This window comes from Erinaceus europaeus, chromosome 3 (assembly GCF_950295315.1).
Source record: "Erinaceus europaeus chromosome 3, mEriEur2.1, whole genome shotgun sequence".
Lineage (NCBI taxonomy): Eukaryota > Metazoa > Chordata > Mammalia > Eulipotyphla > Erinaceidae > Erinaceus > Erinaceus europaeus.
Genome location: NC_080164.1, coordinates 144720740 through 144748728, shown reverse-complemented (window position 1 = coordinate 144748728; position 27989 = coordinate 144720740). Strand labels below are relative to the sequence as shown.

At 40.2% G+C, this 27989-nt stretch overlaps 2 long non-coding RNA genes across 2 annotated transcripts in view; both read right to left on the bottom strand.

Moving 5' to 3' along the window:
* The window catches only part of LOC132537550 (uncharacterized), a 233266-nt gene that overhangs the window by 3453 nt on the left and 201824 nt on the right, over window positions 1-27989 (bottom strand). The window lies entirely within an intron of this gene.
* Window positions 5-27726, bottom strand: LOC132537549 (uncharacterized). The gene is made up of 4 exons (XR_009549019.1): window positions 27567-27726; window positions 27108-27264; window positions 1263-1375; window positions 5-331 (listed from the first exon to the last, which is right to left on the bottom strand). It is a non-coding gene; the product is annotated as an uncharacterized LOC132537549 (long non-coding RNA).

The following is a 27989-nucleotide window of genomic DNA, read 5'->3' as shown; positions in this document are numbered from 1 at the left end:
ACAGTCTTTATTAAATTTTAATTTATTTATAAAAAGGAAACACTGACAAAACCATAGAATAAGAGGGGTACAACTCCACACAATTCCCACAACCAGAACTCCGTATCTCATCTCCTCCCCTGATAGCTTTCCTATTCTTTAACCCTCTGGGAGTCTGTAATTGCTTCCCCGCTGAACATGAGCACTGGCAGGTGGATCCATACTCCCAGCCTGTCTCTTTCTTTCCCTAGTGGGATGGGGTTCTGGGGAATCAGAACTCCAGGACACATTGGTGGGATTGTCTGTCCAGGGAAGTCTGGTTGGCATCATGGTAGCATCTGGAACCTGGTGGCTGAAAAGAGAGTTAACATATAAATCCAAACAAGTTGTTGACTAATCATGAACCTAAAGGCTGGAGTAGTGTAGATGAAGAGTTTGGGGAGGGGGATCGTCTCCGTTTTGTAGGTAGCTAGTAGACAGGCATATTTATAAATATTAGTTATATTTCAAAGGGCCTGTGGCTCTACTATTTGACTCTTAACAGAAAGCATTTGCCAACATAGGAGCTCCAGTACAGAAAAGCTATAAAGCCAAACAAGTTGTTTACTAATCACTAACCTAAAGGCTGGAGTAGTTCAGATGAAGAATTGGGGGGGTGTGTGTGTCTCCGTTTTGCAGATAGCTAGTAGGCATATTTTAGCTATATAGAACACAGTCGTAAGATGTTCCTTTGCATGTGTAACTAATTCATTGTGGTAGACTGTATGTAGCCCACAAACTCAGAATATTTACTATCTGGTCCTTGACAGAAATAAATTGCTGAGGCCTGACCCAGTATGCTTGTGATAGTCCTAGATGATGCCAGTTGGTCTGGTTGGTCTGCTCTTTCCTTCCCCTGGATCTAATTTTCTCGTCAGTAAACAGAGCTATTCCATATTTTATGAAGCCTCTGTGAATATTCAGTGAGAAAACATGTCATACAGTCAACACAACGCTGAACATACACCAAAATATTATTTCCCTCTCCCCTATTTTCTCCTCCATATAGTAACTGAGTATGAAATAATATTGCATTCATTTGGTTTGAACTATTTTAAGTGATTCCTGAACAATGGCAATTGCAATTTACATCATCTTATGGCAGGCAGACTCTCATACACAAAAGACTAAAAAATTCTTTTAAAATAAGCTTCAAGTGCATTGTTACATTTTCATGTTGTTCCTTTGTTTATAAATGGCATAAAACCAAGGTAAAGTGGATTTAAAAAAAAAAGAATATTTACTGTTTTACATAACTAGTTTGATTTAATACATGGTGGGTCCAGACACTCAAACCACATCAGCAGGAATCTGTGTCTTCTTTCTCCTTCTCTTTATTCCTTTGAGCAGACTTGCCCTCATACAATGGAAACGACCCCTGAGCAAGTACAGCATTGTGACTCAGTCCAGGATTGCAACAAAGGACAGTGCTTGTCCAAATCCCACCTCAGGCTTTGTTTTGTACAGTTTGTGAACTAAGGGAGAAATTTAAAGGTTTTTTTAAAAAGTGCAAAGACAACTATGTGACTATGTATGATTTATAAAGCTGAAGATAATTACTATCTGACTCTTTTTTTTTACATTTTATTCATTTTTTTTAATTTATAAAAAGGAAACATTAACAAAGCCATAGAATAAGAGGGATACAACTCCACGCAATTCCCACCACCAGAACTCCATATCCCATCCCCTCCCCTGATAGCTTTCCTATTCTTTAACCCTCTGGGAGTATGAACCCAAGGTTATTGTAGGATGCAGAAGGTGGAAGGTCTGGCTTCTGTAATTGCTTCCCCACTGAACATGTGTGTTGACTGGTCGATCAAACTCCTAGCCTGCCTCTCTCTTTCCCTAGTGGGATGGGGTTCTGGGGAATCTGAACTCCAGGACACATTGATGGGATTGTCTGTCCAGGGAAGTCTGGTTGGCATCGTGCTGGCATCTGGAACCTGGTGGCTGAAAAGAGAGTTAACATATAAAGCCAAACAAGTTGTTGACTAATCATGAACCTAAAGGCTGGAGTAGTGCAGATGAAGAGTTTGGGGAGGGGAGGGTCTCCGTTTTGTAGGTAGCTAGTAGGCATATTTTAGTTATATTCCAAAGGGCCTGTGGCTCTACTATCTGACTCTTAACAGAAAGCATTTGCCAACATAGGAGCTCCAGTATAAAAGATCTATTTTTTACCATTATTTCTAATAAGACCCAAGATTGCTTTGGTGGGACCGTGTTGTCTTCTGTCTTCTCCACTCAGATGCCAGAGAGAGTGGGTTCAAAGGCTTCACATACTCACTCTCACATACTCACGCTTAAGCTTCCCTGGAAGTTATGGTCTTGTTCATTTCTCAGAGTTCTATTTAGCACAATCTGATTGGTCTTTCTAATAACTTTCTTTTTTCATTATTTTAATCTCATTTTCTTTAATAATTCTTACTTTATAGTTTCTACTGATGTGTGAATTTTGGAGAGATCTCTCCTTTTACTGACATGCCAACTATCAATAGCAATGGATCATATATTTGAGGATTTTAAAAAAATTTCTGGAACTGTAAATTCATCTTAAGTGATATTTGAGCCAGGTCTCCTTGGGCTTCAGATCTGGGATTTCTCCAAAGAGACTTGACCCATGCTTGTTCTAGAAAGTTTAGGAGCATCCAGTAGCCATTTCTTTTTTCTTTCTTTCTTTTTTTAAAAAATATTTTATTTATTTATTTCCTTTTGTTGCCCTTGTTGTTTTATTGTTGTTATTGATGTTGTTGTCGTTGGATAGGACAGAGAGAAATGGAGAGAGGAGGGGAAGACAGAGGGGGGAAGAGAAAGATAAACACCAGTAGACCTGCTTTACCACCTGTGAAGCGACTCCCCTACAGGTGGGGAGCCAGGGGCTTGAACCAGGGTACTTACACCCGTCCTTGGGCTTTGCACCATCTGCGCTTAACCCACTGTGCTACCGCCCGACTCCCTCCAGTAGCCATTTCTTTACCACTCTGACATCCATGCATAGGTAAATAGCCTTATAGAGTGAGTACACCATTGAACCGCAAAGTTTGCAAAAGAAAACACAGAATTTCAAAAATTCTCTCCACTCAGAGCTTATACCAAAGGATGCAAGCTTGCCTGTCATTCCTTACTCCCTTTGTTATTTTTTGGGGGAGGTGCAGGAATCTTTTTCTCTTTAACTTGTCACTAGATAGCTGCTGTATGTGAGGGTGTTGAATTTTATTTCTGTCCTGGAATAATCATTAAATCTTAAACTCATTGGTTTCCAATAGCATCAAGTTCCCCAGGCAGCCCCAACTTTCATTGGAGTCTATATTTGGGTGTTTGCTTTCCTTTTCATTTTTGGCCCCTCAGATTCAATTTCCCACCCCCACTTTTTTGAGCCCAGTTGGACAGTTAAAGGTACTCTAGCTCTATTTCATATCATGTCCCCAGGTGTTTCTTAGCAGGAGGGCTGTATGAAATACAATCCACCACTTTGCTGGAGAGAGAAATTCCACTAAGCCAGTGAGATCCCATGTAAACCCATGCCTGTCTCTGATGTCACCTACAAATCTCTCCCTCTGCCACTTTTAGCTCCTCAAACAACACCTCTGAGGTGCTCATACAATGTTTCTTGGACATGCTCACTTGAGCGAGATACCAGGAGAGCACAGTAGAGCCTGCCTGTGAGGCATTGGACATATTATTCCTCTCCCATCCCTCACACACATACACATGCTGAGGGCAAATGACTACACAGTAGGGGAGCAGGACTGAGGAGGCTTTAAGACCATGAGCTCTAGGACCATACTGATGAGATTTAAAATTGTTCTTTCATTTCCTTTATTTTTATTTTTATTATTATTTTTAAAATATCTATGTATTCCCTTTTGTTGCCCTTGTTTTATTGTTGTAGTTATTATTGTTGTTGATGTTGTTAGACAGAACAGAGAGAAATGGAGAGTGGAGGGGATGAAAGAGAGGGGGAGAGAAAGACACACCCGCAGACCTGTTTCACCGCCTGTGAGGGACTCCCCTGCAGGTGGGGAACCGGAGGCTCAAACCAGGATCTTTAAGCCAGTCCTTGCGCTTTGCGCCATGTGTGCTTAACCCGCTGAGCTACTGCCCAACTCCCTATTCTTTCATTTCCAAGGCAAGGTAACCTTGGACAAACCACTTAACTTCTCCCACTGAACTTGCCAAGACATGAAATAGGAACAGCAGTAAAAAAAAAAAAATATTGACATTGAACCAATCAGCAGTCAGCTATTTCACCAGCACATGGGGTCTTACAGGGAAACTGTAACAAAATTCTTTGAAACTATAGAGTCTCATGAGAAACAAATGGGCACACATGCCCAGAACAGAGAAAGATATGACTCTTTTCTAGGCTGTAGAGAGGTGGAAGCTGGGCGTATGGCTTTCCCTTTGCTGGGTGAGACATTCTGGCAGTGGCTGAGCTCTTGCTGGACAGAGATGCCTTCTCTTTCCTCCGTTTGGGTCAACAGCACTTCCTGTTGTGAAGCAAGATGTGCTTCTTTTTGGATTCTGGAGTGTGTGCAGAGTGCAGGTGTTAGAACTCTCTCTGGCACTCCTTGTACCACCATCTCATCCAAATGAGATACAAGGTAAAGTCTCACAGCTTCCTAAGTGCTGAGAGGATTTGATGAGGTGACTTAAATGCAAAGAACCCCTGCACACAGTATGTTATCCATCAAGCATAACTCTGTGTGTGTGTGTGTGTGTGCACGCGCGTGCGCGCGTGCATGTGTGTGTGTGTGTGTGTGTGTGTGTGTGTGTGTAGCTGGGGCCTTGTGTGTGGGTGCAATCTCACCACTCTTTATTCAGATAGAGGGAGAGAAACAGCATCACCGGAACTTCCTTCAGTACCACAGCAACTTCTACATGGACCACAGGCATAAAGTAACATGTGCCTTATCCACTGAGTTCTTGCTCAGGCCCATCAGACATACCTTTAGATTTTGCTAGTTTAAAGGAAAGATCCTGACTAAAACAGAGATCTTCTCTGAGTCTTTATGCTAGTGATGGAGGAATTAAACTCATCTAGATAGAGTGGCTCTTGGGGCCAGGTGGTGGTGCACCTGGTTAAGTGAACATATTACAGTGCACAAGGATGCAGGTTCAAACCCCTGGTCCCCACCTGCAGGGGGAAAGCTTCATGAGTGGTGAAATAGGGCTGCAGGTGTCTCTTTGTCTACCTCTTTCTCCCTCTCCCCTCTCAATTTTCTCTCTGTCTCTAGTCAATAATAAATAAATAAAAATATTTAAAGGGCTGGTGGTGACTCACCTGGCTGAGTGTACATGTCACAATATGCAAGGACCGGGGTTCAAGCCCCCCAACACACACCTAAAGGGGGAAAACTTTGTGAGTGGTGAAGCAGGGCTGTAAGTATCTGTCTCTCTCTCTCCCTCTATTTCCCCCCATTCTCTCAATTTCTGGCTGTCTCTATCCAATAAATAAAGATAATAAAATAACATTAAATTAAATTTTAAAAGATAGAGTAGCTCCATTCTGACCATGGAAAAAGGAAGGAAAATGGCCTATGTGACTGAAGACAGTTTTGATCCAATCCTCAGGGAAAAAACAAAAACAAAGGGAGTCAGGCAGTAGCGCAGTAGGTTAAGCTCATCTGGCTCCCCACCTGCAGGGAAGTCGATTCACAAGCAGTGAAGCAGGTCTGCAGGTGTCTATCTTTCTCTCCCTCTCTCCTTCTTCCCCTCCTCTCTCCATTTCTCTCTGTCCTATCCAACAACAACAACATCAATAACAATAATAACTACAACAAGGGAAACAAAAGGGAATAAGTAAAATAAATAAATAGACAAACCAAAACATGGTAAGAAAGGCTTTTTGTGTCCTGGAGCTCTGCTTCTCCAGAGTCCCACCCTACTAGGGAAAGAGAAAGGCAGGCTGGGAGTATGGATCGACCAGTCAACGTCCATGTTCAGCGGGGAAGCAGTTACAGAAGCCAGACCTTCCACCTTCTGCAACCCACAATGCCCTGGGTCCATACTCCCAGAGGGATAGAGAATAGAAAAGCTATCAGGGGAGGGGATGGGATATGGAGATCTGGTAGTGGGAATTGTGTGGAGTTGTACCCTTCTTATCCCATGATTTTGTTAGTGTCTCCATCTTTAAATAAATAAATAAATAAATAAATAATTTAAAGAAAAAGAAAGGCTTTTTGAAATATAGAATTAGGTCAGGATTACCTAAAGCCAGTGTGCACTGATCTAAAACTGAATCTCCACAGAGGAGTCTCAAGATCCTCTCCAGGCCCAGAGATCTCAGCCCTTGTTATGAAGAGCTGTGAAGAACATGCACAGAGTGTGTACAACTGGGGGGTGGGTTGGGGAGGTGGGGTGGTCAGGGGTCTCTCAACCTCTGCACTCTATTTGACTCTCTTGCCTCCAAATGTTTCCTATCTGGCTCTTGTGTGTCAATACTGATGTGTCATGCAAATTCTTCAAGATCATTCACTCTCACAAAGAGAACTAAGGTCCTTCAGCAGACCCTTTAGCATTTTTGAAGCCTCCGGAATGAGAGTCTCTTTGCATAGCCACTATATGATCATCGACTTTCCCCCCCACCCCCCGGCACTTTTAAGAGAAATGTGTGCTGAGGCAACATGCAGAGTCTGACCTTAAAATACAAATGCATTTCTCTTACAAATTAGAGCCAGTATTGTTGAGAAGATTATTTTAAAGGCACCTAGCTACAAAAATAGTTGTCTCATCAGACAATCTTTCCAAATGGGCCACTGAACACCACTAAGCAGGGGTGTGTAGATTAAGAAGTGTCCCATGGGCTACTTCCTTCAGAAAAGTGCTCTGAACACTGGTAAATGTGTCTCTCACTCAACAAGTGCTTATTCAGCAGCCTGAGAGGCAGAAAGAGAGGTGATAATGGCCAGATAGCCTTTAGATTTTTTTTTTTAATACTGCCAGTATTTGCAGGAGCAATTACCTATGAACTTTTGATAAAACTTTTGTAGTATTCAGTTAAATTCACATAACAACTTGTTACAAAACTCACCTGGCATGTTTACTGTTAAATTTGCTTTCCTCTGGTATGTTTGGAGAACCAAAAGAATTCATGTAAGTGTTTGTGGTCTCTGTTATTCCTATGTAAACATCAGGATCTTCTTTTCATAATTGATTGATTGATTAAAATGAGAAACAGATTCCAAAGCACTACTCGGCTCTGGTTTATGGTGGTGCTTGGGTTGAACCTGGGATTGCAGAACCTCAGGCATGAAATTCATTTGTACAACCATTATGTTGTCTCCCCAGCTCATCACCAGGATCTTTCTGTTGCTATCTTTTCCCTTTCTGTGTGTCAGTGATGCTGCATTATCCAACTTCATATGTTGCCCATCGTGTCATCTGTTAAACAGAGCAGGACTAGAATTGATGGCTTGAAGTTCAGAGAAGCTCATATTGTCTTAATATAAAGAGAATTATTAACTCTGAGACATATTTATCCACTGTGTGAAGAGCTTTGACAAAGAGTAAATTCTCATCACAGTGAGCAGAGGCTGTCATGAGGGACATTGTAAGATTTCTGAGTAAATTTTTCGGAGTAAAAGTTTTCTCATGTAAAACATGAGATCCATCTTAGTTGTTATATTGGATAAGAGATAGTCTGGTTGTCTTTTTTTTTTTTTTTTTTTTCAAATTTATATTCAGAGTCTACTCCAATTTTCACTTTCCATGATCTCATCAGTTAGAAATAGCATTTGAAGTACTTCCAGGTTCTTAATGAACCTCATGTATTGTCACTGTTACTTAAAATAGACTTCACTTTTCTGACTTCATAATAAATATTAATTCAGAAGGAAGATGACAAAATAGAGACTCTCCATCTTTGCTATCTAAAATGTGAACAAAAACAGCAAAATCCAGCAATAAAAGTGAAATAAATCAACAGTAGCAAACAAGGAACTGAATAAAACTTGATAATCATCTGCTTCAGAAAGTGAAGGACAGTCCAGGATAGATAGTATAATGGCTATGCAGAGACTCTCATGACTGAGGCTCTGAAATCCAAGGTTTCAGTCCTCCCCTCCCCCACCACCATAAGCTAGAGTAATAAATAAATAAATAAAATGAAATTTCACGAAAAGAAATGTATCAATACTTACCTTGGGGAAATGTAGGAATGCACACTTATGACAACAAAAATCTCGTACATCAACGTTTCCTCAATAAAACAATCTAGGAAGTCCGGCAGTAGTGTAGCGGGTTAAGGGCACGTGGCGTGAAGTGCAAGGACCGGCTTCAGGATCTTGGTTCCAGGCCCGGGTTCCTTACCTGCGGGGAAGTCTCTTCACAGGTGGTAAAGCAGGTCAGCAGGTGTCTATCTTTCTCTCTCCTTCTCTGTCTTCCCCTCCTCTCTCCATTTCTCTCTGTCCTATCCAACAACGACGATAACAACAATAATTACAGCAACAATTAAAAAAATAAAAGGGCAACAAAAGGGAAAATAAATTAATTTTTTAATAATAAAAAAATAAAACAATCTTGAAATTAGAAAAAATTAAATAAAACAAATTTTATCTAAAAAAATAAAATATTTAGGACTGCACAAAGAATTCGTAATGAATATAAAATGTATTTGAAGATGGACTTGATGATATTAAAGATATTATGGGAATAATGTTTTCACACTACGATTCAACATAATCTATACTGATATTCTACACCTGAAGTCTCTGGACACAGTCCAAAGTGAAACATGCCGAGGTGGTACTGGTTGCATTGATTGGGTTAGGATCAGCAGGTATAGTATCAGTTGGTATGCATTGGGAGAAACATCAGGGAAGTGAGCCCCACCCTAGAGGTTTCAGGACTGTGAGAAATACGGGCTTTACAGAGACAGGGGAAGGTTCCTGCTGTCTTAGGGTTTAAGAAGGCAATAGATAGTTATTGCTATAACCAAATTATTTGGCAGTTGGGTTAATTTTGAAAATCCCATTGTTAGGATTTGCTGTGGCATACAAGACCTCACTATAATTTATGTCTTTTTATGCTATTTACATATACTTATATCTTGTAAAGGAACACCACCAGTTGCTTCTGTTCTCCCTGGTCTAAGCTTTTAGATTTAATATTTTTAAAAAAACCAGTCATTGTTAGAAGTGTATTAACAATTTGAGCCCACTATTAAAATTCAATCTGATTGTCAATTTGAAGTCTTAAGTGCTTAGATTGAAGGAACATATACTCACAGCTATGGTCTACGCATCAAAAAGTTGGAGGCATTCTATCCATTTTTCCCCTCTCATATAAGTTAAATAGTGATTTGTGAGACTATAAGTTAATAGGAGTGTATATTAATGCCATTCCCACCACCAAAGGTCTGTGTCCCACTCCTTCCACCCCCCGTCCCCAGTGATATTGTAAAAATAGCCATAGAGCCAGCATTGAGCAGTGAAGGGTGAACAGATGGGAGGAAATACAGGTCTAAAGACTTACTCATCTTTCATATTCATTCAGTGCTGTCTAAAATTGAAACCCATTATTAGAAAAGTAATGACTTCAGCCTCCTAACATTTTTCACAGTGTCTTAACCTTATTTCCCCAAGCGGGGGTTTTAAGGAAATAGCTCTTTGTGGTAAGATGCAGTTAACTAAAGGGCAGAAATTCTTCCAGTTTTGTATTAGTTTCACTTTTATAATGTCAAATTCAAGTAATACTAACCAATAATTTTATTTTATTTTTGTTGTGAGAGAAACCAGAGTACTGATCTGCCATTTTACTTGGTGCCTGTGATTGAATCCAGGGCTTCACACATGTAAGGTAGAAAATTCTACCCTTGAGTCACCGCCCCAGCTCTTAGTGTTTTACTTTAAATAGTGTGCACAACATGCTCATGTTTCTGATGATATTTGTTCTTCCAGTCCATGAACAGGGGATGTTCTTTGATTTCTTTGTGTCACCCTCTATTTCTGTTAACTGTGTGTTATAGTTTTCCTTGAAAAGGTCCTTTACCTCCTTTGTTAGATTTATTCCAAGGTATTTTATCTTTTTTTTTTTTTTTTTTGATTCAACTGTAAATGAGATTACTTCATTCAGTTCCCTTTCCTCTGGCTCATCTTCTGTCTAAAGAAATGCCACTGAGGGGTCAGGTGGCGCCACACCTGGTTAAGGGAATGTGTTACAATGCTCAAAGACTAAGATTTGGGGCCCTGGTCTCCACACACAGGGGGAAAGCTTCTCAAGTGGTGAGGCAGTGCTGCAGGTGTCTCTGTCTCTCTCCCTCTCTATCACTCTTTCTTTTTGATTTCTGGCTATCTCTGTCCAGTAAATAAATGAAGATAAAAAGAAAATTAAAAAAAAATGCCACTGATTAGTGAGTGTTGCTTTTGTAACTTACTACTTTACTGAATTTATTGATGATTTCCTCCAGTTTTTTGGCAGAATGTTTGGGGTTCTCTAGGTATATCAACATATCATCTGCAAATAATGATGACTCAACATCACCTTTGAATTCCCTTGCTATCTCTTTCTTGCCTGATTGTGATGGCAAGGACTTCTAGGATTATGATGAATAGAAGTGGTGAGAGTGGACATCTTGCCTAATCCCTGATTTTAGGAGGAAAAGTTTTCAATTTTTTTTTCATTGAATATCATGTTAGCCATGGGTTTGCCATTTAATATGTTGTGGAATTTTCCTACCGCTCCCAATTTCTTGAGGGCCTTTATTATAAATGAGTGTTAGACTTTGCCAAATGCTTTATCTGTATCAATTAGTCATGTGATTTTTTTCCTTTCTTTTTGTTATATTGATTGACATGTAGATGTTGAACTATTCCTGTTTCCCAGGGATGAATCTCACTTGATCTTGGTATATTATTCTCATAATATGTTGCTGGATTCAATTAGCCAAGATTTTATCTTTCCATCAGTGTTCATGAGAAATATAGGCTTATAGTTTTCTTTTTTGATGAAGTCCTTCCCTGCTTTGGGGATCAGGGTGATGTTAGCCTTATATATTGTGTTTCAGAATGTTCCCTCTTCTGTTTTCTGGAAGATTAGAGGACGATGGACGTTAGTTCTTCTTTGAATGTTTTATACAATTCATTAGTATAGACATCTGGACCTGGATTTTTTTTTTCTTTGAAAGACTTTTGACTACTGTTTCAATTTCTTTACTAGTGATTGGCCTCATAAATTTATCTACTTCCTCTTGTGTCAAGGTTGGCAGTTGGTATGACTCTAAGTATGTGTCTATTTCTTCTAAGTTGTTAAATTTATTTCATACCGGTATCCATAATAGTCTTGCATGATTTTTGCCTTGTATCTCTCCCTTGTCTGTTGTAATATCTTTTCTTTCATTTTTTAGTGATTTTATCATAGCTTTCTCTCTTACTCTCTTAGTGAGTGTAGTTAGTGGTTTATCTTTCAAAGAACCAGCTCTTTAGTTCATTAATCTTTCTAATGGTCCTTTTGTTTTCTATTTCAAAGATTTCTATTCTGGACCTCATGCTTGACAGTCCAATGCCATACGCACTGTGCCACCTCCTGGACTAGATTTCTATTCTAACTATTTCCTATCTCCTGCTGACTATTTGGTCTTTTGTTGTTCTACTTCTAGTTGGTTCATTTGAGCTGTTAATGGTTTACAAGTGATTTCTTGCCTTTATTACTTTGGATCTGTATTGCTATGAACTTCCTTCTCAGGACTGCTTTTGCTTTATCTCAGAGGGTCTGATAGCTGGTTTCTTCATTTTCATTGGTATTAAGGAAATTATTAATTTCCTTTTTGATTTCTTTAATTACCCATGTAATGTTCAGATGCATGTTGTTTAATCTCTGTACATTGTGGGGAGTTTCTTTTCTTTTTTGTGGTTGATTTCTAGCTCCATCACAGTCTGAGAAGATACATTTTATATTTTAATATATGCATATTTGTTTAGGCTGTCTTTGTGGCCCAGCATATGGTTAATCCTTGTAGATGTTCCATGTGTACTTGAGAAGAATATGTATTAATTTCTTTTCAGATGGAAGGTTCTTTATATATCTGTTAGCTTCATTTCATCCATGGTTTCACTTAAAACCACTATTTCCCTGTTGACTTTTTGTCCAGATGACCTGACTCTTGCTGTGAGTGGTGTGTTAAAATCTCCTGCTATTATTCTGTTGATGTCAATTTCTCCCTAAAATTCAGTATTTTTATTATATATATTTGGATGCACTTGAATTTGGGGAATACATATTTATAATGGTTATGTCTTCTTGTTGGATTAATTCTTTGACCATTATGTAGTATCCCTCTCTGACTCTGCTTACTTTCTTTACCTGAAAGTGTATTATATCTGAGAACGGAATAGCTGTCCCTGCACCCCCCCCCCATTTCCCCCTGAGTTATTAGCTTAGAACATCTTGCTCCATCATCTTACATTAAATTTATCTTTTCTCTGGATGTGTGTTTTCTGAAGACATAGAATGGATGGATCCTGATCTTTAATCCATTTAGCTACTCTGAGTTTTTTGATGGGTGAATTTACGCCATTCACATTTAGGGTTATTATTGATCTATGTAATTTACTTAAGTACATTATGACTTTTGTTTTCAGTTTGTCTTAAATTGGTGATTCTTTGCTCAGTTTCTTCTATTTGTCTTTTTCTGTGTATGGCTTTCTTTGATGTATTCTTTGCTGATTTCTCTTGTACTTCCGATAAATCTCTGTTTCTTGTTTTGTATTGTAGTTGTCATAAATGTAATAACTCATACAGTGTGTCTTTTAAAAAAGCCTTTTTTAAATTGGTCTTGACTAACTAACATTTTCTAGAACCACTTTTTCTATTAATTACTTTCCCTTTCCTGTTTTACTGTCCTTTCCTTTTCTTACTGTGTTCTTAGTTCTAGTCTACTGCTATTCATCTCACTTAGAATATATATTCCTTTGCTTCATTTTTTCTGTGGGACTTCTTTCACTAATTCTTGTAAGATGGCATTGATGATGGCAAATTCTTCTAGCTTTTGGATATTTGAGAAGACCTTTATTTCCATCTCATATTTGAATATTTGAAGGATAATTTTTCAGGATATGTGATCCCTGGCTGGATTTTTTTTTCCTTTGCCTTCAAGGGCTATTGTTGGGGTTTGGTACTGACACTACAAATCAACAGCTCCTGGTGACAATTTCTTTTTTCCCTCTCTCTCTCTCTCTTTCTTTCTTTCTTTCTTTCTTTCTTTCTTTCTCTTTTTCTTACTGATGTTGTTCAATAGAGCAGAGAGAAATTGAGAGGGGAGGATAAAGAGGGAGAGAGAAAGATGGATACCTTCAGCCCTGCTTTACCATAGCATATAGTTGGGTTGTATTTTCTGATCCATCCTCCTACTCTGTGTCTTCTAATGGGTGAATTTAAGCCACTGACATTTATTGATATTATGGATTTAATGTATTGCAGTGCCATTATTGTTTATAGGAGGTCTTTTAGAATCTCTTTCAGGGCAGGTTTCACCAAGTTGTCTCCTTTAACTGTTGCTTCTCTGAGAAGGTTTTTATCTCTCCATCTAGTCTGAATGCAAGTCTAGCAGGATATATTATCCTTGGTTGAAACCCCTTTTCACTGAGGGCTCAATAGATATCTTGCCATCTTCTTCTGGCTTTTAGAGTTTGAGTGGAGAAGTCTGCTGATAGTCTTACGGGTTTTTCCCTGTATGTGGCTTTTTATTTTTCTCTTGCAGCTTTTAGGATCCTTTCTTTATACTTACTTCTTTTCATTGTAACTATGATGTGTCTTAAGGTCTGGGTTGATTCTGTTTGGGATTCTCTGGGCCTCTTGAATCTTAATGTCCTTTTTGCTGTTTAGGGCTGGAAAGTATTCTATTATTTCCTCTAGGATGTTTTATTCTCCTTCTTCTCTTTCTTCCTCTGGTAGAAATTATGTGAATGTTACTTCTTTTGAGATCATCCCATCTGTCTCTGTTGTTGTTTTCAGTGTCTTTCAATCTCTTCTTTAGCTCTTTTACCTCCTCCTTAGTTTTCTATAACTCATCTTCTGTCTGGCTAATTCTGTTTTCTGCTTCTATTAATCTGCTTTCCCTTTCCTCAGCTTCCTTCTCCAGTTTAGCTTTTTTTTTTTTTTAACCTTGCTCAGTTACAGTATTAGCTTATTCTGCTAGTTGGCCTTTTAGGTCAGCTATTTCAGCTTTTAGTTCTCTAATTACCTTGAGGTAGCTAATATTTTCCTTGAGGGTCTCATCTATTGTTTTCATATTTCTGATAGCTTTTTTCTCTATATCTGTCTTCACTTCTGTGATTAATAGGTCAATTAATATTTAGACATTTTCCTTATTTATAGTTGTTTCTTGTTTACTTGGAATTTTTTCTGGGATTCTGTCCTGATTCATTGCCATAGTTGATTTAATTGCTTTTGATTTGACCATATTTTTTATTGGTGTGTTTTGTGTTTTTGTGCCTTGGCTATTTATATCCAATTGTTGTGTTGAGTGAGGAAAAGCCCCACTAAACCAAAGGCCTCTTACAACTGAGGTCACAAAACCTCAGCAAATACAACAGCAGCAACAAAAGTGATGGTTAATGCAATTCAACCAAAATATTTTAGCTATAAAAACTCTCTCCACCAAAAACAAAACAAACCAGAAGCAAAAACAAAACAACAAAAGTGGTTGAAAAAAAATACAAAGCAAGAACAGACAATTACAGAAATCACAATTACGGAAATTACTATCAAACAAATTTAAGAGATTATGGAATGGGAGAGGAAATAAAGGAAGAGAGAGAGCAAGAGATAAAAAACGTTATCACATAAGTCTTCTTGCACAAGATAGACACAGATATGCACAAGTGAATTCAGCAAATACAGGAGCAAAGGCTAAGATTTTTCAAATCAGAAAGAAGGAAAGAAAACAATGAAGGGAAAAAAAACAGAGAGAGCAAAGAAAAGAAAAAAAAAATTACTACCACACTAGAGAGCACAACCAGTAAATGCAATGCACCAACAGCCAAGACTGATTTTAGTCAGAGGAATGATATGGGAAAATAAACTAATAGCAATTAAAAAAAAAACTGACTAACAACAACAACAACAACAAAAAAGCCAAGCCAAAACAAACAAAACCTAAATATCAGTCTGAAGTTTAAACTATTCTAAATTGTCTATCTTAAACCTCCCTGCCTTCCTAAACAAAGCAAAAACAAAAAAAAAGTAGCATAAGCTACAAAACTAGACAGAAGAAGAAGAAAAAAAAGATATCTAGGGCAGAATGTTCTCAGGGCTCCAGAAGAGGCAAAAGATTGGTAAAGGAAGCTGACCAATCAGAAAGAGTTCCAGCCCCCTTGAGGAGAGAAATAGGGAAAAACAAACAAACAACAAAACCTCCTTCTGATGGCTCCTGGCTGATCCTGGAATCTTGAGACCCAGGTTGTCTCCACAGGCGGCCTCTTTGCCTGTGGCTAGTTCCCTAGAGTGAAGGGAGGGGTTGTACAGAGGGCTCATTTTAACTCATAGAAACTCTGCTCAGTGTGCTTTGTCCTTTTGTAGCCTGTTCCATCCTATATGTGATCTGGGGCTCTCTTCTTTGGCTCCACGTCCTCCGCCACTAGCCTGGAAATCATGCCCTCACTCAGGATTTCCTGGTTTCAAGCAGCTGCTTTGCAGAGAGAAATTCAAGAGATGTCCTCACATTGCCATCTTGGCTCCGCCCCACCAGTGAAGTCTTTAAAGGAACATGACCATCTTCCTATTAACTTCCTTTTCTCTTCCTACTGACTGGAAGATATGTGGGTGACAGCACCAGCAGACATCTCAACCATGAGGTTATGAAAGAATAACCACACTTTGAGGAAGAAAGCAAGACAAGACAAAATCCTAATGGAGGCATACTGAAAGTCCTGGAGTGCTCACCCAAACCTTTGTAGGAAGAAAAGATTTTCTTCTACTTGTTTAAGTTGGTGTCTCCTAGAAACAACAGCCAAGAGAATGTGAGACTATCATACACCAGAAAGAAAGGATAGTAACAAACAATGTTGGGGAGGTATTAGGGGGTAAAGGAACCCTCCTACACTGCCAGTAGGAATATAAATTGGTTCAATCTCTGTGGAGAGCAGTCTGGAGAACTCTCAGAAGGCTAGAAATGAACCTACCCGATGACTTTGGAGTTCCCTTTCTGGGGATATATCATAAGGAGCCAAACACACTCATAAAAAAAAGATCTATATATACCTATGTTCATAGAAACACATTTTGTAATATCCCAAACTTGGGAGCAAACCAGGTGTCTGATAACAGATGAATGGTTGAAAAAGTTGTGATATTTATTACTCAGCTGTTAAGAATGATATGTTCACCTTTTTCACCTCATCTTGGATGAAGCTTGAAAGAGAAGGATAAATATGGGGTGATCTCACTAAGACAAAAGTTGAGAAATAACAACAGAAAGGGGAAACACAAAGTAGAAACACAAAGTAGAACTTGGACTGCATTTGATGATGCATTACACTAAACTGTGCAACTCAGGCATCCAAGTTCGACATCCTCGAGGAAACACTCACGAAAGACATGTCTCTGATATCTGATTACTGTAAAAAATGGCGACTAATCCCTAGCACTGCAAAAACAATATCATCTGTTTTCCATCTACACCATGCCTCAGCCTCGCGTGAGCTTAATGTGCAGCTTGACGATATGAGAATCCGGCATGAAGCCCAGCCAGTCTATCTTGGCGTTACTCTCGATCGCACTCTGTCATTTTACAAACATCTCATAAAAAACTGCAGCAAAGGTGGGCGCGAGGAATAACATCATTGCAAGACTGGCCAGCTCCTCATGGGACACGAGCGCTTCCACACTACGATCATCATCTCTGGCATTATGCTATTCCACTGCAGAATACTGTGCCCCAGTATGGTTCCATAGCCCCCATGTCCACTTGGTCGATTCCAAATTATATTCCTCCATGAGGATAATTTCTGGAACCATCCGTTCCACCCCGGTTCCATGGCTGCCAGTTCTTAGCAACATCGCCCTGCCAGATATTCATCGGGATGCGGCATCATCTAAGTTCATTTCCCACGTCTACGCTCGACCGGACCTGCCAATATACGCGGATATCTTCGCCTACCCTGTCCAACGCTTGACGTCTAGTCACCCAATCTGGTCCCCTATGCCTACACTGAACTTCTCTGTTCCAGTCTCTTGGAAACAGAGTTGGCAGTCAGCTGAGGTAAAGAACAAACACCTCATCACAGACCCCTGCAAGCGTCAACCAGGCTTTGACCTAGCACATTATGATTGGGCCCTCCTCAATCGCTATCGAACAGGCCATGGCCGGTGCGCCGCTATGTTCCATCGCTGGGGAGCCAGAGATGACCCGAACTGCCCCTGTGGGCAGTTTACATCAGGCTCGACCTAACGCTGTTGACTGGCTACGGAAGAAGGGCAAATGCTAGAAGAAGAACTAAACTGAAGACTCTGGGGGCTGGATGGAGGAGGGGACTTTCCGTTCCTGATGCATGATTGGCTGGGTGGGGGTGAGAGTGTTGTGCAGAAAATTGAGAAATTTTACACATGTATAAACAATTGTATTTGTTCTAAACCATTAACCCCCCATTAAAAATTAAAAAAGGTTTTAGAAGGGAAAAAAACAGCAGCAAGATTCATAATATATTCTAATAGAAATTATAGTTTCTAGGAAGATAATATGACTGCCATTTTCTTAAATCAGTTCTTTATTTTTTAAAGTGTTAATTTTATGGAAACTCTCTCTGCTGGCTTCACGGAATTCACTGCTTCACATGATAAACTCCAGGGAACTTTAGACCCAGGTATAGTTAAATGTAAGGATAAAACAGTGCTTAGAATGCGCAATCTCACTTTTTCTCTCCCTCCATCGAAATTTCAGCACTGCTTTTTCCTGTGTTAGGCCGACTCTCATGGATGACCTTTTTCTGACATAAACTCTGGTAACTCCTGGCTTAGAGGCAGACAGAGTTGGGGAAGGGGAAGAGGGTTCATCTTTAGCCCAGAGTTCCTTCCTAAGTCTCAAGGTAGATTCTTATTGAACTTTTACTCAAACATGTGTGCATCTGAACTAGTGGTAGGCCCTGGTTCAGGCATGAGACATGTTCCAACCCATTCCAGGAACAAAGTATATGCCCACTATTCCTGAGATATATATACACCAAGAAAGGGAAAAGGTCAGATTCCCCTCCCCCCCATACCACCCCTCAGTCTTCAGGTGTTCCTACCAAATTGAAATGCATACAGACAGGTGATATCGACAGATGTCAACAAAACTTATCTAGTCCTTGATTCCCCAAAATTTACTGAACTATCAGGAATGTGCCTGACCTTGTCTAAGTCAAGCGGAATACAGAGGGCAGAAAGCAGGCAAAAATCCCTGCCCTTCCAGAAAGTTGCTTTGTGCTTAATAGGAGACAGTTTCTTGTGCTCTTTTAAAGGACTTGTCTGGTGCTTTTACATTAGGAGGAAGGTGCAAAAACTGAGTGAGGTTTTCCTTGTGATAATGACCAGAACTGAGAGAAAGAGGAAAGAAAATAGCCTTTCTGGAGTCTGGGTATTTTCAGGTGAAGCCATTTCATTCTAAAAATAATTCAATTATTCTCTCTCTCTCTCTCTCTCTTTTTAAGTACACACACACACACACACACACACACACACACACACACACACACACACAATATGAAACAGAAGGTAGAGAAAAAGACCACAGCAACAAAGCTTCCCTTCAATATGGCGGGGGCTAGACTTGGCCCTGGGTCACACAGGGGCCAAACCAGCAGACTACCCAAGTGATCTATTTTGCTCACTTCATTCATTTTGATCTATTTTGCTCACTTCATTTTGATGCTCCCTTCTAGTCTTGCAGCAGAGTCTAGAGGGTTTGGAAAAAATATTATAGTCTGACATATGGGCACCAATTAGGATTTTATCAGGTCCAGGAAATAAAATACTAACTTTATGGTCATTCTTAGTGAAATTTACCAAGTAATTTGTCTCCTGGAGAAGGATGGAAGCACTTGCAGTGGTTTCCTGTTTTGCACACTGTCTCCCGCATGCCAGCTTATTGTCTTGACAAATTTATTTTCAATAGCAGCAAGACATATGCTTATAATTTTCGGAATGGAGGCACTTGAGATAAGGTGGAAATTGTCACTGAAAAATGAGCTCCAATGAAGGTGTTTCTTAGCCCTATAGTTTAAAGAATGTGGCTTCCCCTCCAAAAAGTGCCTGAATCAACAAAATTGATTCAGAATTTTGCACAAACTTCTGACACTGGCACAGATCATATTTTAAGAGACACAAATGTTTGCTTTGTACCCCATCTTCTTGGCACTGGCCTTCCCTCTGCCTCAACCCACTCCTAGTAGCCACCATTTGGCAATGCTGCTACCCATGAGGATTTTATTTATTTAAGCAAATATCTCATGAAGGGAGAAAATGGAAATAGTTAAATTCTAGTGACTACTGATGGTTGATGTATGTGTTTGTAGGAGTAAGTTGGGGTGTGTGGGGTGGGGAAATTGAGAAGAAGCCAGCAATAAATTTCATGCTTCTCTAATAGCCATTAGGATGCTTGCCATGACATGCTTTGTCTTTGTCCAAAGCTCAGCAAAAGGGTAGGCTTGATGTAGGTGAAGGAGGCTTTTGTGTATCCTCTGTGGTATAGGAGGTGGCTGGTGGCTGGCGGCTGGTGACAGGTGAGTTGGGGGGAGATATAAAGTGTTGAACTCACAAGCATGAGGTCCAGAGTTCAGTCCCCAACAATGCATGCACCAGAGTGATGTCTGGTTTCCTTTATCTCTCTCCTTCTATCCTTCTTATTAATAAATAAACAGATTAAGAGGCTGGGTGGTGGTGACACTTCCTGTAGAGTACTCATAGTATAATGTGCAAGGATCCTGATTCAACCCCTGGTCCCCACCTCCAGGGGGAAAGTGTCACAAGTGGTGACACAGTGCTGCAGATGTCTCTCTCTGTCTCTCTCCTTTTTTTTTTTAGGATTTCTTTTTAAAAAGTTTTTTACTTTTAAGTTTTATCTTTATTTATTTGTTGGATAGAGACAGCCAGAGAGAGAAATCAAGAGGGAAGGGGGAGAAAGAGTGAAAGAGACAGAGAGACACCTGCAGCCCTGCTTCACCACTTTTGAAGCTGCAAATGGAGACCGGGTGTTTAAACCCTGATCTTTGCGCACTGTGACATGTGTACTCAACCAGGTGTGCCACCACCTGGCCCCTGTTTGTCTCTCTACTTATCTCCCTCTTCCCTCTCAATTTCTCTTTATCCCTATTCAAACTATATAGAATAAAATAAAGTTTAAAAATTAATTAAATCCTTAAAAAAAGACAAATTGATTTCCTCTAATTTTAAAAATACATTTAGAGGATCCTTTCTTTCTCTGAGCCTCAGTTTTTGCATCTATGAGATGGGTTAATGACATGGAACTCCTAGGGAGAAAGGGAGAGCAGCTGGTGTGTCCTGTGTAAAGCACCAAACATGTTGTCAGGCATAGAGAGACTTTCTGACAAAAAGTGGTCACACACATGTATGTTCATGGAGTTGACTGGGCTATGTTTAGAAAATTGGCTGTTGGTGGTGAGCGAGGCCTGGGTCTACACTCTTTCCAAGTAAAGGTGATCCAGTTTCTGTAGATACAACTCCGTAGCCCCCCAGACAGGGTTGTTCAGAGAAGACCTCTTCAACTCTAGACAAAGACAGTTTTTTCCAGGATGGCTCTAGCATCTGCTTTCCAGCCCCCAAATGACCATTTAGATAACAAAGGCATGTCTGAGATGAGCAGTGGCTGATAGCAGCCCCGAAATAAAGCAGATTCTGTAGGTGAAATAAAAGCCCTCTGTTGCTCATCAGTGTCAGCGGCACCTACATGTGAAAGGTGGGTGCTGGCAACTTCCCATATAAGGCAGGAAAGCACAAGGTGCAGGAGGGGTTTGGAGCAGGGCTCACTGGGGAAGGTCATGGCCTAGACCACCAGTCCCTTAAAAACTTAGGAGGCCAGGCGGTGGCGCGAAGCACAAGGACTGGTGCAAGGATCTCGAATTCCCAGCTCCCCACCTGCAGGGTGAAGCAGGTCTACAGGTGTTTATCTTTCTTTCCCCCTCTCTACACCACCCACCTTATTTTCTCTCTGTCCTACCATCCCCCCCCCCAAATTGCCACCAGAATCAGTGGATTTGAAGTGCAGGCACTGAGCCCCAGCAATAACCCTGGAGGAAAAACAAACAAACAAATAAATAACCTTTGAAGAAATCCTCTTCAGCATTTTCATTTCCCACAGGAAGAAATGGAGCTCAGAGAAGCTGATCTGCCCAAGATAGATCATGGAAGAAGTAAAACCAAGAGGGAGAACTCAGGGCTCCAGCTCTGCTTATTCCCTGGTTCCATGGCATTCTAGGACTGGATGGCAACTTGGGAGTGACTCTTATAGGCAATTACCTGGATGGAAGATCTATCTACCTCATTCTTTGAAGTGATTTTACATCAGATGGATTTGAAGACTAATCACATAGGTGTAACATGATTTATTTATTCAGCAATTTATTTCCAGATTTCTTGGGGGGTGCAATTCAGTTAATTCATCTTGGTCAAATATGTCGTGCACCTGTGTGTACATAAACTCATAAATGTATCAAAGTTGAATCAAAGAGGATACACGTTTTAGGTTTTAATAGATCAGACTAACTAAACTTTCAAACCCTGAATAAGTTTATATTTTCTTAAAAAGTGTAAACCAGTTCCCTTTTCTTATCCCCTCATCAACATGGGTGCCAACAATCTTTTGTTTTCCTGATGTTACTTTTAAAACTCTATGTGGAGTTGAGCATTCATTTGTATCGTGAAAGGATCTTTGTATTTAATTTAGTGTGAGCTGGTGCTTGCTTCATCTTTTCCCATTTTTTTTTCCCTTGATATTTTACCTTTTCTGTGTTGGCTTATAGTAATCCTTTGTGTGTTACTCTGTCTGCAATATGCATGGCAGTTTTATTTTATAGTTTATTGTTTGTTGCTTAGTGTCTGTTTTATTTTGTTATTTAAAACTTTTGAGCTTTCAAATTTATAAATCTGTTTTATACTTTCCATATTTTGTGTAATGATTAGAACATTTTCACCTTCCCAAGAGGATGAAATTCCATGTTTTCCTAATACTTCCATGAATTTTTTAGCATATCACAAATAATAGACCAAAATGAAATTTATTTTAGGAAAAAAATGATACAGGGACTCAGCTTTCCCTTCTTCCCTTACTCTCTTTCCTTCTGTCTCTATTTCTCCTCCACAACTAGCTTATTATCTCAACATTATTGAATCATTGATTTATATTTTGATCATTAAATTCCAGTGCTTTAAAATGTCAAATTACTATTCACAGTTGAATATTTCTCTTGACTTTACTTTATTCTACTGATTATTTATGTACTACCCTTCTTTTCTTTTAAAGTATTTTACTTATTTATTATTTATTGGACTGAGATAGGTAGAGATCAAGAGGGAATGAGGAGGCAGAGAGAGAGAAAGAGAGAAACCTGCAGCACTGTTTCATTTTTTGTGAAGCTTTACCCCTGAAAGTGGAGACTACGGCCTTGAACCCCTGCCCTTGTGCATTGTAACATGTGCATTCTAACAGGTGTGCCACCATGCCCAGCCCCAGTTTTTCAAGTATAATGTTATGCTTTAATTTCTTTGAAGGCAAATCTCCCATAATTCTTTCAACAAATGAAGTTTGGTATGTTTGTTTCTTTAAGACCTATGAAGTAAGACATCATATTCTATTTTACATAATCCACGTATCAATCAGGATTTTGCCATTATATGTCAGCAAAATCTTGCATGCATACATTTCTTCTAGGTTACTGACTTATGGAACATGCTGTGATTAGACCCTAGTTATCATGCTAGTGGCAACAAGAAATAACTGTGATGAATCTTGAGGAGAATTAACATACTCCTGTAAGGTTTCTTTTTTTAAAAAAAATTTATTTATTTATTCCCTTTTGTTGCCCTTATTGTTTTATTGTTGTAGTTATTATTGTTGTTGTTGTTATTGATGTCATTGTTGTTGGATAGGACAGAGAGAAATGGAGAGAGGAGGGGAAGACAGAGAGGGGGAGAGAAAGATAGACACCTGCAGACCTGCTTCACAGCCTGTGAAGTGACTCCCCTGCAGGTGGGGAGCCAGGGGCTTGAACCGGGATCCTTGAGCTTTGTGCCACCAGTGCTTAACCCACTGCACTACTGCCTGACTCCCTTCCTGTAAGGTTTCTGTCCTGAGTAAAATTGCCTGAGTTTTCAACAAAAGGAAAGTCAGTCTCTTCAGACACAGAAAGACAAGGTACCTCCACTATCAAAAGGAGACTCAGAATGACTGGAGAGTCAGTTCCAACTTAATATTCCTTTTCTATATTTAAGTATCTCTTTCTTTTTCAATCAATTCCTTAAGTTTTGTGGCCCCAGGGAGTTGACACAGTGGATATAGTATAGGACTTTCAAGCATGAGGTCCCGAGTTGAATCCCTGGCAGCACATGTATCAGCGTGATGTCTGGCTCTTTCTTTCTCTCTCTGCCTATCTTCATGAATAAATAAATGAAATCTTAAAAAAATATTCCTTAAGTTTCATAAGAGAAGTGGTGTAGTAAGGCTGTGAATTCAACTGACACTGCAATTTAGCAACTATCCTGAATGAACGGTGCATGTGATGTTCAGTAGTATGAGCTTGTGCCTATGATTTAAAAAAAGAAAGAAAAGAGTATCTTGGAAACTGTCTGATCTCGGACCATGACTTACACTGAAAATTAAAGCATGTCTTATATTTTGTCATTTGTCTCCTATAAATGCTCCAGTGTCTTCAGGGGAGTCTACCTAACACCATAGGTAGACAGACTCCTTCAGCTCCAATGACATCATAACCAGTATAACTTGCTTAACTGAATACTGTTGATCATTAACATCCATTTGCCATCAGCAAGGAGCTCCTCATTACCATTGTAGTCAAGTACCATACATCAAGGGAGGGAGGGAAGGAAAGAAGGACAGACTTACGGTAAGATATTGACTTATATAATAATGGGAATTGAGAATTCTCATGACTGTCTGCAAACTAGAGATCCAAGAAAGCAGTAAGGTAGGAAAAAGAGGGAGTAGATTCCTCCTCTCTCTGCCATCTGTCTTGTTCATGACCTCTGTGAGCTGGATGATGTTCATCGACATTGAGAAGACAACCTTCTGACTGCATCAGTTCAAATATTCTTTATGCGGGAAGCCCATAACTGGTTACATTAATACACAAAGCTAACCATCACATCCCTCCACCAAGTTAATGATCTACTGAACCTTGTACTCCTCAACAGAATGGCATTTAATACCTGAAGCATAAACATCCCTGGAAACCCACTTCATGATTTCTTTGCAAGGGAAAACTCCTAACCTAAAATAACTGACATTTTTTTTTTTAGTAGAAAACATTTTAGTGGAAAGGTAAAGAAAGAATATAAGCCTAATCCTAGCCAGTGAATAGGATGTAAATGAGGGTCTGTTTCTTTGACTACGAGCTTGAAAGCATAAGCTTGCAAATTAAGACCAAGCTGAAGTCACAATGTGTTGGAATATTGTGACTGGAATGATGAACATAAGCATTCCCCCTATTCTTGGGTTTTTGTTTTGTTTTTGCCACCAGGGTTATTACTGGGGCTCGGTGCTGGCACTGCAAATCCAACACTTCCAGTGGGCATTTTTTCCTTTCTATTTTATTGAATAGGACAGACAGAAATTGAGAAAGGAGGGGAGGTACACCTACAGACCTCTGAAGCTTCCCCGTGCAGGCAGGGAGTAGGGGCTCAAACATGGGCCCTTTCACATGATAATATATACACTTACCCATGTGTGCTACAGCTCGGACCCTAAAAAGTAAGACTTTTAGTTAAGATTGTTGCAGCAAAATTCAAGACATCATCTAAAGGATTATACTTATTCTAAGGATAAATGATCAATGCCCACCACTAATATTGTGAACCTTAACATATGACCACAGACAAACTTGGGAACATATTAGAAATGCAAATTCTCAAGCCACATTCTAGACTTACAAAATGAAAGACTGTGGAAGTAGAGCCCCACAATCTCTGCTCTAACAAACCTATCAGGTGATCTGATCCACAATGATGCTTGCGAATGACAGGAATAGACATACCTGAGTTCAAGTGTTAGCGTATTGATAGAAAGGGGAAAATGGCTACTGGGATTAATGGATTTGTACTGCCAATATACGCAGATATCTTCGCCCACCCTGTCCAACGCTTGACGTCTCGTCACCCAATCTGGTCCCCTATGCTTACACTGAACTTCTCTGTTCCAGACTCTTGGAAACAGAGTTGGCAGTCAGCTGAGGTAAAGAACAAACACCTCATCACAGACCCCTGCAAGCGTCAACCCGGCTTTGACCTAGCACGTTATGATTGGGCCCTCCTCAATCGCTATGGAACAGGCCATGGCCGGTGCGCCGCTATGTTCCCTCGCTGGGGAGCCAGAGATGACCCGAATTGCCCCTGCGGCTCCAGACAGACTATGACCCACATAGTCAACGACTGCCACCTCTCCAGATTCAAAGGAGGTCTCGAAACTTTACATCAGGCTCAACCTGATGCTGTTGACTGGCTACGGAAGAAGGGCAAACACTAGAAGAAAAACTGCCAGCATGAAACCTCAGCAATAACCCTGGAGGCAATAAATAAATAAATAAATAAATAAATAAAGCACTAATAATACTTGATGCCTAGATTTTATTTATCTTATATTAAGCATACTTGTGAATCCTTTACATATTACCTTTTAATACTTAAAACAACCATATAAGATAGACATAGCTTAATAATCACCCCTTCTGAGATGAGGGAATCAAGGTGTAGAAGGGTGAGACTTCTCCCCCCAGACTGCATAGCTATTAGGTGATGGAACAAGGATAGCAAATCAGGTAGTCTAGTTCAGCAGTAATCTAAGGAGACATAGTAGAAATGCAGAGAGAAGAGGAATGGAAGAGGGGAGGAAAAGGGAGAGAAAAGAAGAGAAGAAATAGGAGATGTCATTTTATATTTATCCTACTTTTTGGAAATGGAATCTATTTTCCTGCAACCAAAGAAATGATAAATCACATTGCCTCCAACTTGAGGTCCCAAGGAAGGGAAGAAAAATATTTAGCAGAAGCTAAACTAGGAACTGCGGCATGGTCGGGGCTGGGTTTACATACTTTTTACCACCAGTGATCTGGAAGATGGAGAAACATTACCTGTCACTGTCATGGAGTTGGTGAAAGTCTCTTCTGTACAGACAAAGGAATCTAATAGAACTGAAAAATGTTGGGAGTCGGGCGGTAGCACAGCAGGATAAGCGCACATGGTGCAAAGAGCAAGGATCTGCATAAGGATCCCGGTTCGAGACCCGGTCTCCCCACCTGCAGGGGTATCGCTTCCTAGGCGGTGAAGCAGGTCTGCAGGTGTCTATCTTTCTCTCCTCCTCTCTGTCTTCCCCTCCTCTCTCCATTTCTCTCTCTGTCCTATCCAACAATGATGACATCAACAATAATAATTACAACAATAAAAACAAGGGCAACAAAAAGGAAATAAATAAATAAATAAATAAATAAATAAATATTTTAAAAAAGAATTGAAAATGTTGTCAAATATGGACTGGGATGTCTGTAGAAAAATAATTCCAAAGGGACTGGGGGAATAAGATCCCTGTGGTCTGGTGCCACTATGAACAAAAAATCTCTCCCAAAGAGCAAAAAAAAAAATTTTGTCCTACAATGGACAAAATCCAGGGTGCTGGTGCCGGGTGGTTAAAGGAATATATTTCCTTTCCACCTTTGTTGTAGGGACACACCTGGAGGAAGGGTTTTTGCAGGTACAGGGAGATTTCAAAGATAGCTACAATGTCTGAAGATGTCATGAGAAGTCAACCACCCAAGTTTGAGGAATAGAAGACAGGAATTCTTAGACGAGAGAAAAGTTAGACTGAGAGTGACTAGAAAGTGAGAGAGCCACATGCTAGTGTAGGAAAACCTGAGTGCCTGCTAGGCATTTTATACTTACAACCATGTACAAACCTTATAGCAAATCAGTAAGTAGTCAAACCACAGAAAGATCAAAAGTTTAGGATGTAAGGAGGGGCTGGTTGGTGGTGCATCTGGAAGAGCACATGCATTACAGTGTATGAGGACCCAGGTTCAAGCCCCAAGTCCCCACCTGCAGCAGTGAGAAGTGAGAAGCTTCGTAAGAAGTGAAGCAATGCTACAGTTCTCTCTCTCTCTCTCTCCCTCTCTCTCTCTCTCTTTCTCTCTCTCCTTCCCTCCCTCCTACTCTTTCTCCTCCCTTTCTCCCTCTCTCTCTCCCTCCCTCTTGTCCTCAATTTTTCTATCTCTATCTTAAATAAATAAAGTTTATTTGCACAAATTGAGGCCAGGCAGTGAGCAGCTTTGTCCTGAATGTAGGTGCATGTTGGAGAAACAGGCAGATTTAAGGGCTGAAAGACTTCTTCAGGGTCTTACCTGGATGTCGCTGGGTGGTGGTGTCCCCAGTTGAGCATATATGTTACCAGGTCTCACTTAAGTAGCTTGCAGGCTTTCAAACAGCCCTGTGACCCAGCACCGGCTTCAGAGTGAAGCCTGCTTGGCCAGCTTGCCCAGCTGGGAGGGAATCTGGGCACAGCCCATGTGAGGGCTCCCAACCCATGTGATGTTGACAGTGGAGAAAACTTCCCATGAGCCTTTGCCTTTACAGATCCTTTGGAGACAGCCTAGACCCACAGCCTGCCCCCCCCCTCCTCTGCCCCAGTCCCCTCTGGGAGCAAACCCCTCAGCATACCCACCTGGCAGACTCCCAATCTGTTTTAATTTCCATGGAGCTGGCTCGCTGATTTCTGAGCCATCAGGAGAAATTTGATGTGTTGGTCCAAACCACTAAGGATTCTG